The sequence below is a fragment of the Papaver somniferum genome, unplaced genomic scaffold (genome assembly GCF_003573695.1).
Source record: "Papaver somniferum cultivar HN1 unplaced genomic scaffold, ASM357369v1 unplaced-scaffold_119, whole genome shotgun sequence".
Classification (NCBI taxonomy): domain Eukaryota; kingdom Viridiplantae; phylum Streptophyta; class Magnoliopsida; order Ranunculales; family Papaveraceae; genus Papaver; species Papaver somniferum.
In genome coordinates this window covers 239,274-247,349 of record NW_020620936.1, presented here as the reverse complement: position 1 = coordinate 247,349, position 8,076 = coordinate 239,274, and positions in this window count along the sequence as shown.

Below are 8,076 nucleotides of genomic sequence, written 5' to 3'. Positions count from 1 at the left end.
GAACCTAAAGCCTCACCTTGCACGTGAGCACTTAAGTCTTGCTTTCGCAAGCATAAAATCTCGTCTTGCACGCGAGTATGAAAGACTTGTATCTTGGTAAGAATAAAGTATCTTCTCAACCACGAGCCCAACACCCGATGTTGGTCCAAAGACTCGTACTCAACACAAGAAATACAGCCAGCCTTCCCGAGCAGCGAGCGCTACACCCTTGTTACGTCGCGAGCAAAAAGCCTTGCCCCAGCCGCAAGCACATTACGTTTCACTTAAGACTAGACTAGCTCTCGAGCATCAAAAGTCCACCACGTGGCAAAAAGTCTCGCCTAGCACGTGAGCAATATATTTTTTTTTTTTTTACTTTTCATTTTTTTTTTGCAGGTAATTACAGCGGAGGGCGTCTTCGCAATATCTCTACTCACGCTTGGGGGCAAGTTTCATCATCAACGTTCGACGCAAAAGGATAAACAATTTTCTTAACCACCAACAAGTTGGAGGTTAAGAGGAGGCGATGTTTGTACCGTGTATTTTATACACGGTGAGCCCGTAATCAAGCCCGTCTAGCCAGCCCATGACGGAAGATTCTAGAAGTTTCTCGAAGGCTTGTTTCCCAAGTTGCTTGCACATGAAGTTTACATCAAAATTAGGGTTACATAAACTCTATAAATACATGTATCCTAAACCCAAGAATAGAGGGAATATTAGGTTAGCTAACCCGGAGAAAAACACCGTTGTATCAAATACATCAATAAAATACCTCTCCGTTCTTCCGTGGATGTAGGAAACACATTCCGAACCACGTAAATTCTTGTCTTCTTATTTATTTTTGATCGTTTTTCTAACCCTAATCATCATCAAATCATCGTGTTTAGTGCCTAGAATTTGTTTTGGGTACAAACATTGGCGCCGACTAAGGGGATTCGAGTAAAACGATCGTGTTTACCAGTGAGAGAAGCCTCAGAAAAATCATGAACGAGATTCCAACAAAAATCAGCAAGAAAAAATAAAAAAATAGGGTTCTTACGTAACTGTTGCGAAGGTTGAAGAAACGTTGCAAACAGTTACAGAAACCGTTGCGAAGGCAGTAATAGAAGCTTTGCAGCACAGTAAGAGATATAAATGTTGCAAAAATCATTACAAAAGCACTTATCCTGTACAACCCTATAAGTCCAGCTTCCTGTACAGCTTCAGATCCAGCGAATCATGTCCGTCAGATATAGAAGATCTTGACCGTAATATCTGCCTAGCCAAGGATCCAGCTCCCGGTTCACAAACAGGTTCAGTGTCAGACCGGTTCGGTTCAGATCGAACCAGTTCAGTACGGTTCAAAACGAACCAGACCGATACGACCCAACCAGTTGACTGGGATCGCCACGTCAGCAGAAGTCCACGTCATCAGTGACATGTCAGCAGACTCTAATGACACGTCAACGAAATAATCCACACCAGCAGTGCCACATCAGCACACAGTCCAGTCAGGAACGACACATCCACGTCAGCGTCACAGGATGCTGGCTGTTTTGTCGCGTCAGCTGCCACGTCATCCCCGTTCGTACGCCACGTCAGAAAGTCATCCCATTAAACAGTAACACGTCAGCAATTCTGCACAGTCATCACTGCCATGTATGCAACAACGCGCGTTTCGTTCAAAGCTTGTTTCGTAATTAACTTCTTCGTTTTAAGTCCGAATTAAGTGATTTTTGGTTCGTTAGAATCGTCTTTCAATTCCCTACAACATGGAAACAAAAAATCCAGTGTACTAGAAACTTGGATGTGCACTTAGAGCAGTAACATGATCGGGTTCGAGGTTCGTGGACAACGACATGATCGGGTTCAAGGTTCGTGGATAGCGACATGATCGAGAGTTCAAGATAAGCATTGCTTAGACCCCTCAATATTTAGCCTTGCATCAAATCGCAAGCACCTAAAGCCTCACCTTGCACGTGAGCACTTAAGTCTTGCTTTCGCAAGCATAAAATCTCGTCTTGCACGCGAGTATGAAAGACTTGTATCTTGGTAAGCATAAAGTATCTTCTCAACCACGAGCCCAACACCCGATGTTGGTCCAAAGACTCGTACTCAACACAAGAAATACAGCCAGCCTTCCCGAGCAGCGAGCGCTACACCCTTGTTACGTCGCGAGCAAAAAGCCTTGCCCCAGCCGCAAGCACATTACGTTTCACTTAAGACTAGACTAGCTCTCGAGCATCAAAAGTCCACCACGTGGCAAAAAGTCTCGCCTAGCACGTGAGCAATATATTTTTTTTTTTTTTACTTTTCATTTTTTTTTTGCAGGTAATTACAGCGGAGGGCGTCTTCGCAATATCTCTACTCACGCTTGGGGGCAAGTTTCATCATCAACGTTCGACGCAAAAGGATAAACAATTTTCTTAACCACCAACAAGTTGGAGGTTAAGAGGAGGCGATGTTTGTACCGTGTATTTTATACACGGTGAGCCCGTAATCAAGCCCGTCTAGCCAGCCCATGACGGAAGATTCTAGAAGTTTCTCGAAGGCTTGTTTCCCAAGTTGCTTGCACATGAAGTTTACATCAAAATTAGGGTTACATAAACTCTATAAATACATGTATCCTAAACCCAAGAATAGAGGGAATATTAGGTTAGCTAACCCGGAGAAAAACACCGTTGTATCAAATACATCAATAAAATACCTCTCCGTTCTTCCGTGGATGTAGGAAACACATTCCGAACCACGTAAATTCTTGTCTTCTTATTTATTTTTGATCGTTTTTCTAACCCTAATCATCATCAAATCATCGTGTTTAGTGCCTAGAATTTGTTTTGGGTACAAACATTGGCGCCGACTAAGGGGATTCGAGTAAAACGATCGTGTTTACCAGTGAGAGAAGCCTCAGAAAAATCATGAACGAGATTCCAACAAAAATCAGCAAGAAAAAATAAAAAAATAGGGTTCTTACGTAACTGTTGCGAAGGTTGAAGAAACGTTGCAAACAGTTACAGAAACCGTTGCGAAGGCAGTAGTAGAAGCTTTGCAGCACAGTAAGAGATATAAATGTTGCAAAAATCATTACAAAAGCACTTATCCTGTACAACCCTATAAGTCCAGCTTCCTGTACAGCTTCAGATCCAGCGAATCATGTCCGTCAGATATAGAAGATCTTGACCGTAATATCTGCCTAGCCAAGGATCCAGCTCCCGGTTCACAAACAGGTTAAGTGTCAGACCGGTTCGGTTCAGATCGAACCAGTTCAGTACGGTTCAAATCGAACCAGACCGATACGGCCCAACCAGTTGACTGGGATCGCCACGTCAGCAGAAGTCCACGTCATCAGTGACATGTCAGCAGACTCTAATGACACATCAACGAAATAATCCACACCAGCAGTGCCACATCAGCACACAGTCCAGTCAGGAACGACACATCCACGTCAGCGTCACAGGATGCTGGCTGTTTTGTCGCGTCAGCTGCCACGTCAGCCCCGTTCGTACGCCACGTCAGAAAGTCATCCCATTAAACAGTAACACGTCAGCAATTCTGCACAGTCATCACTGCCATGTATGCAACAACGCGCGTTTCGTTCAAAGCTTGTTTCGTAATTAACTTCTTCGTTTTAAGTCCGAATTAAGTGATTTTTGGTTCGTTAGAATCGTCTTTCAATTCCCTACAACATGGAAACAAAAAATCCAGTGTACTAGAAACTTGGATGTGCACTTAGAGCAGTAACATGATCGGGTTCGAGGTTCGTGGACAACGACATGATCGGGTTCAAGGTTCGTGGATAGCGACATGATCGAGAGTTCAAGATAAGCATTGCTTAGACCCCTCAATATTTAGCCTTGCATCAAATCGCAAGCACCTAAAGCCTCACCTTGCACGTGAGCACTTAAGTCTTGCTTTCGCAAGCATAAAATCTCGTCTTGCACGCGAGTATGAAAGACTTGTACCTTGGTAAGCATAAAGTATCTTCTCAACCACGAGCCCAACGCCCGATGTTGCTCCAAAGACTCGTACTCAACACAAGAAATACAACCAGCCTTCCCGAGCAGCGAGCGGTACAGCCTTGTTACGTCGCGAGCAAAAAGCCTTGCGCCAGCCGCAAGCACATTACGTTTCACTTAAGACTAGACTAGCTCTCGAGCATCAAAAGTCCACCACGTGGCAAAAAGTCTCGCCTAGCACGTGAGCAATATATATTTATTTTTTTTACTTTTCATTTTTTTTTTGCAGGTAATTACAGCTGAGGGCGTCTTCGCAATATCTATACTCACGCTTGGGGGCGAGTTTCATCATTAACGTTCGACGCAAAAGGATAAACAATTTTCTTAACCACCAACAAGTTGGAGGTTAAGAGGGGGCGATGTTTGTACCGTGTATTTTATACACGGTGAGCCCGCAATCAAGCCCGTCTAGCCAGCCCATGACGGAAGATTCTAGAAGTTTCCCGAAGGCTTGTTTCCCAAGTTGCTTGCACATGAAGTTTACATCAAAATTAGGGTTACATAAACTCTATAAATACATGTATCCTAAACCCAAGAATAGAGGGAATATTAGGTTAGCTAACCCGGAGAAAAACACCCTTGTATCAAATACATCAATAAAATACCTCTCCGTTCTTCCGTGGATGTAGGCAACACATTCCGAACCACGTAAATTCTTGTCTTCTTATTTATTTTTGATCGTTTTTCTAACCCTAATCATCATCAAATCATCGTGTTTAGTGCCTAGAATTTATTTTGGGTACAAACATTGGCGCCGACTAAGGGGATTCGAGTAAAACGATCGTGTTTACCAGTGAGAGAAGCCTCAGAAAAATCATGAACGAGATTCCAACAAAAATCAGCAAGAAAAAATAAAAAAATAGGGTTCTTATGTAACTGTTGCGAAGGTTGAAGAAACGTTGCAAACAGTTACAGAAACCGTTGCGAAGGCAGTAGTAGAAGCTTTGCAGCACAGTAACAGATATAAATGTTGCAAAAATCATTACAAAAGCACTTATCCTGTACAACCCTATAAGTCCAGCTTCTTGTACAGCTTCAGATCCAGCGAATCATGTCCGTCAGATATAGAAGATCTTGACCGTAAGATCTGCCTAGCCAAGGATCAAGCTCCCGGTTCACAAACAGGTTCAGTGTCAGACCGGTTCGGTTCAGATCGAACCAGTTCAGTACGGTTCAAAACGAACCAGACCGATACGGCCCAACCAGTTGACTGGGCTCGCCACGTCAGCAGAAGTTCACGTCATCAGTGACATGTCAACAGACTCTAATGACACGTCAACGAAATAATCCACACCAGCAGTGCCACATCAGCACACAGTCCAGTCAGGAACGACACATCATCAAATTTTGCCACGTCAGCGTCACAGGATGCTGGCTGTTTTGCCGCGTCAGCTGCCACGTCAGCCCCGTTCGTACGCCACGTCAGAAAGTCATCCCAATAAACAGTAACACGTCAGCAATTCTGCACAGTCATCACTGCCATGTATGCAACAACTCGCGTTTCGTTCAAAGCTTGTTTCGTAATTAACTTCTTCGTTTTAAGTCCGAATTAAGTGATTTTTGGCTCGTTAGAATCGTCTTTCAATTCCCTACAACATGGAAACAAAAAATCCAGTGTACTAGAAACTTGGATGTGCACTTAGAGCAGTAACATGATCGGGTTCGAGGTTCGTGGACAACGACATGATCGGGTTCAAGGTTCGTGGATAGCGACATGATCGAGAGTTCAAGATAAGCATTGCTTAGACCCCTCAATATTTAGCCTTGCATCAAATCGCAAGCACCTAAAGCCTCACCTTGCACGTGAGCACTTAAGTCTTGCTTTCGCAAGCATAAAATCTCGTCTTGCACGCGAGTATGAAAGACTTGTACCTTGGTAAGCATAAAGTATCTTCTCAACCACGAGCCCAACGCCCGATGTTGCTCCAAAGACTCGTACTCAACACAAGAAATACAGCCAGCCTTCCCGAGCAGCGAGCGCTACAGCCTTGTTACGTCGCGAGCAAAAAGCCTTGCGCCAGCCGCAAGCACATTACGTTTCACTTAAGACTAGACTAGCTCTCGAGCATCAAAAGTCCACCACGTGGCAAAAAGTCTCGCCTAGCACGTGAGCAATATATATATTTTTTTTTACTTTTCATTTTTTTTTTTGCAGGTAATTACAGCTGAGGGCGTCTTCAAAATATTTCTACTCACGCTTGGGGGCGAGTTTCATCATTAACGTTCGACGCAAAAGGATAAACAATTTTCTTAACCACCAACAAGTTGGAGGTTAAGAGGGGGCGATGTTTGTACCGTGTATTTTATACACGGTGAGCCCGCAATCAAGCCCGTCTAGCCAGCCCATGACGGAATATTCTAGAAGTTTCCCGAAGGCTTGTTTCCCAAGTTGCTTGCACATGAAGTTTACATCAAAATTAGGGTTACATAAACTCTATAAATACATGTATCCTAAACCCAAGAATAGAGGGAATATTAGGTTAGCTAACCCGGAGAAAAACACCCTTTTATCAAATACATCAATAAATTACCTCTCCGTTCTTCCGTGGATGCAGGCAACACATTCCGAACCATGTAAATTCTTGTCTTCTTATTTATTTTTGATCGTTTTTCTAACCCTAATCATCATCAAATCATCGTGTTTAGTGCCTAGAATTTATTTTGGGTACAAACATTGGCGCCGACTAAGGGGATTCGAGTAAAACGATCGTGTTTACCAGTGAGAGAAGCCTCAGAAAAATCATGAACGAGATTCCAACAAAAATCAGCAAGAAAAAATTAAAAAATAGGGTTCTTACGTAACTGTTGCGAAGGTTGAAGAAACGTTGCAAACAGTTACAGAAACCGTTGCGAAGGCAGTAGTAGAAGCTTTGCAGCACAGTAACAGATATAAATGTTGCAAAAATCATTACAAAAGCACTTATCCTGTACAACCCTATAAGTCCAGCTTCCTGTACAGCTTCAGATCCAGCGAATCATGTCCGTCAGATATATAAGATCTTGACCGTAAGATCTGCCTAGCCAAGGATCCATCTCCCGGTTCACAAACAGGTTCAGTGTCAGACCGGTTCGGTTCAGATCAAACCAGTTCAGTACGGTTCAAAACGAACCAGACCGATACGGCCCAACCAGTTGACTGGGATCGCCACGTCAGCAGAAGTCCACGTCATCAATGAATGTCCGCAGACTCTAATGACACGTCAACGGAATAATCCACACCAGCAGTGCCACATCAGCACACAGTCCAGTCAGGAACGACACATCATCAAATTTTGCCACGTCAGCGTCACATGATGCTGGCTGTTTTGCCGCGTCAGCTGCCACGTCAGCCCCGTTCGTACGCCACGTCAGAAAGTCATCCCAATAAACAGTAACACGTCAGCAATTCTGCACAGTCATCACTGCCATGTATGCAACAACTCGCGTTTCGTTCAAAGCTTGTTTCGTAATTAACTTCTTCGTTTTAAGTCCGAATTAAGTGATTTTTGGCTCGTTAGAATCGTCTTTCAATTCCCTACAACATGGAAACAAAAAATCCAGTGTACTAGAAACTTGGATGTGCACTTAGAGCAGTAACATGATCGGGTTCGAGGTTCGTAGACAACGACATGATCGGGTTCAAGGTTCGTGGATAGCGACATGATCGAGAGTTCAAGATAAGCATTGCTTAGACCCCTCAATATTTAGCCTTGCATCAAATCGCAAGCACCTAAAGCCTCACCTTGCACGTGAGCACTTAAGTCTTGCTTTCGCAAGCATAAAATCTCGTCTTGCACGCGAGTATGAAAGACTTGTACCTTGGTAAGCATAAAGTATCTTCTCAACCACGAGCCCAACGCCCGATGTTGCTCCAAAGACTCGTACTCAACACAAGAAATACAGCCAGCCTTCCCGAGCAGCGAGCGCTACAGCCTTGTTACGTCGCGAGCAAAAATCCTTGCGCCAGCCGCAAGCACATTACGTTTCACTTAAGACTAGACTAGCTCTCGAGCATCAAAAGTCCACCACGTGGCAAAAAGTCTCGCCTAGCACGTGAGCAATATATATATTTTTTTTTACTTTTCATTTTTTTTTTTGCAGGTAATTACAGCTGAGGGCGTCT